Below are 4,024 nucleotides of genomic sequence, written 5' to 3'. Positions count from 1 at the left end.
GATGACCCCAACAATTAGAGCGAGGGCAAACTGCTGCAGAAGAATTCAATGAAATCTTTAATTAAAAGAAATTCATCTTGTACAGCCATTTAAATTAGTGTAGGTCAAGCAAACTCACTTCATTACACACCGTTATTAAAGAGCAGGTTCAGATTCAAACTTGCGTCCACTCATGTTTATAAGCGTCTGACCTCTGGGTGTCTTATTTTACAATTAATCTCCAGCTCAGAATGTTTCTCCTCCAGCAAAACTTTGGGGAAGTTGCACTCATGATTAATTGTTGTAAAAACTGTAATTTCAGAAGAGGCACTTGGAGAAGTTCAGGGTCAAAGTGGCTGGAGACACAATGGACAACATTTGGTATATGCCATTATAGGACATAACATAAGTGGTTTTAATAATAAACACATTTGACTAAAAAATTCTATTGGAAATTAAAAACAGAGTTTTACTAAGCAGATCATGTAATCTATATCAATAGAGTCAAAAAGTGACTTTTTATTTTGAAATAACAGCACTGTATGTGCATTATGTCACTACATGAACATAAACACTTCTAAACCTCAGCTACAAATTATTTAAATTATAATTTAGAGAATTTGTTTGTCAGCATGTTTAAAAGTCAACTAAAGGGTCTCACCATACATAACAATGCCTTTTCTTACAAAGCTAAACCACTGGCTTTCTCTTTTAGTGAAAGCTTTATGTCGATCCACTTGCACGTCTATACTGGTGCTATGAGGATTATTAAAGAGAAACTCCCTCCTTTGTCTTCATGTGTGCCTTCCTGTGTGATTTCATAATTGGCCCCGGAGGAATGACTACTGGAGATGCTATCAGCAAACTGGCCTCAAGAGAAATGCTGTCTTTTAACACCAAACTACTGTGATGCACACACCTCCTCAGTACTTGGGGCTGATATTACAGAATCCTATTAGCACACTGCCCATGCTTCATTCTGATCTTCTGTCACAGCCCAGAGAACAGACTGCTGGGAACTGTTGTGTTTAACCTGCGCATGTTAACATCGTTCAGTACACCATCTACATTAGCGCTTCTCTGACCTGTCAAAAAACCATCACTGAGCTCCATGACACACACACACACACACACACACACACACACACACACACACACACACACACACAGAGCAATATCAAGTAAAGAGAAAACAACAACCACCAAAAAAAACCCCACTTTTGCTTTACTTAACATTTGAGATTTTAGGGTTTAGTTATGTGTGAACATAGTGGTGCAAATATAGAGCTTCAGAGGAGTTTGCAGAGCCTCGGGTCTGGAGAGCATCACTATGAACTTTTTTGTGTGTGAAAGAGAGAGAGTCATAGCTCCTTATTATAAAAATGTGCCTATTAAAAGATAGAGAAGAGTTCTGTAACAGTGACATAGAAAAAAGGCGATAAAGAAGATATCTTTAGGCATGAATGTGCTTTTGATATCTAGAACATTCAGTCACAAAGAAGTTAGCAAAATAGACTAAATCTTATATAGTGCTTTTCCATTCAACTTGAGCACTTAAAGCCATTTTCAAACACGCCTCATTCGCCCATTCACACCAGCAGATTTTCTATGCTTAATTACTTTCAAACATTCTTGAAAAACTGGACGTCATGAACATTTGGGGTCCAGCATTTTGCCATGCAGACTGGAGCAGCCAGGGATCGAACCAACAACCTCTTCGATTAGTAGATGACTCCTCCTGAGCTACACCCACCCCAAAGTCAGCATTTTAACTTTTTTTTGCTCCATCTCAGTCAGTGTAGCTGTTGAAACTCATCTGCAACTAGAACTAGAAAAATTTGCATTTCCTGCGAAAATGCAGTGTGGATGCTTAAAGCTGAAGTTGTATGCAAAAACTAGCTGAAAAAGCTGAAAAGTTGCAGAAATTGTAAAAACTTTGCAGAAGCAAAAGAAGTTTGCTAAAATGGAATAACTTAGCAGAACTGCAATATCTTAGAGGAAACATAATACTTGGCAGAAATACAATAGCATAGCAGAACTTCGCAGAAATATTGTAACTTACCAGAAACATGATAACTTCTCAAAAATACAAGAATTTAGGAGAAATAGTATAAGATAACAGAAAGAATATATTTAGCCAAAAATACTTAAACATTACAGAAACACTATGATTTAGAAAAATAGTACAACATAGCAGAAATACTGTGATTTACCAGAGACACTGTGATGAACTATGAATATTGTAATTTTAAATTAATACTATGTTTTAGCACAAATACTATAATTTGACAGAAATACTATCATTTGGCAGAAATACTATATTAAGCACAAATCCTATAAAAAGCAGAAATGGTATGAATAAGCACAAATACTACATTTAGTAGAAATACTTTGTTTTAGCACAAATCCCATAAAAAGCAGAAATACTGTACTATGATTTAGTAGAAAAACTATAATTAATCAGAAATACTACATTTAGCAGAAATACTATATTAAGCACAAATCCTATAAAAGCAGAAATAGTATATTAAGCACAAATCTTATAAAATAGCAGAAATAGTATGATTTAGCACAATAGTAATAAGTTAAACAGAAAAATTGGAAAAGCAAAATGGACAGCTGAAAAAATGCTGAACATGCTGAGGGTCCCTCAAATATACTTGTTAAATGACAAAAATCTGCAAAAAAATTTATTACAGCCACACAATCACAAATATGTACACATGAGGAAACACACATGCACAGAGAGACACACACACAAGATCCAATTCAGTCAACCAGTCTAAATATATTGAATTTAAATCTTAGAATGAGATCATCCCATTAAAAGCCTTTCTCTCTCTCTCTCTCTCTCTCTCTCTCTCTCTCTCTGTCACACACACACACACACACACACACACACACAGGGAGAGAGAAGTAAGTTTCTAGGTCAGCCTGGGAGCTGGTGAATTTGAATCCACCAATCAGAGAGGCTGTGCACTTTTCCCCACCAAAACAGGTGCATCTGTTTACACACGCAGCAGCACAGAGAGACACAGGATTTTTGCAGTCTATTTCTCATAGTGACGACTCCCCTCAAACAAATGACCATAATTTCCTAACCGTAGGGGCTAGAACGGTCATTCTTACACCGTTTTGTTCAGAAGAGATGGGGGAATCTTCAAGTGTTGGCAATTTAATATTAAAATATGAATTTTTAGAGATATATGACATGGATGACTTGTTGACTTAGAAGCCACGAATTCCCCAATATGCAAATTTGAATGCCTGAGACCACATATGTGATTGGCTGGCTGGGAAGCTGTGCAGGCCCTGATTTGTGGATTTGAATTCCTCAGCCCTCAGATATGATTGGCTGGCTTAGAAGCCACGAAGGCCCCAATATGCAAATTTGAATGCCTCAGGACACTTATTTGATTGGCTGGGAAACTGTGCAGGCCCTGATTTGAAAATTTGAATGTCTCAGTCCTCACAGAGGATTGGCTGCCTGGGGACCTGGCAGAAATATATAGAAATACTATTATTAAGCATAAATACTACATTTAGTAGAAATACTATGTTTTAGCACAAATATTATAAAAAGAAGAAAAACTATAATTTAGCAGAAATACTATATTAAGCACAAATCCTATAAAAAGCAGAAATACTATAATTTAGAACAAATAGTATAAAAAGCAGAAATACTATAATTTAGCAGAAATACTATGTTAGGCACAAATCCTATAAAAAGCAGAAATACTATAATTTAGCAGAAATACTATGTTAGGCACAAATCCTATAAAAAGCAGAAATACTATAATTTAGCAGAAATACTGTGTTTAGCACAAGTACCGAAAAGTACCAGAAATACTATGATTTAGCAGAATAGTAATAACTTATTGAAACACAAATGCACAGAGGGACACACAAACACAGGCTCTAATCCAGTCAACCAGTCTAACTATGTTCAATTTAAATCCTACAATGACATGCTGTCAAATAAGGGCAGGGTCCTCTCTCTCCCACTAAACACACACACACACACACACACACACACACACACACA

The sequence above is a fragment of the Aulonocara stuartgranti genome (genome assembly GCF_965226115.1).
Source record: "Aulonocara stuartgranti genome assembly, chromosome: 14".
In the NCBI taxonomy this organism is placed as follows: Eukaryota; Metazoa; Chordata; class Actinopteri; order Cichliformes; family Cichlidae; genus Aulonocara; species Aulonocara stuartgranti.
The sequence above is the reverse complement of the archived record's forward strand: the minus strand, read 5'-3'. Positions refer to the sequence as shown.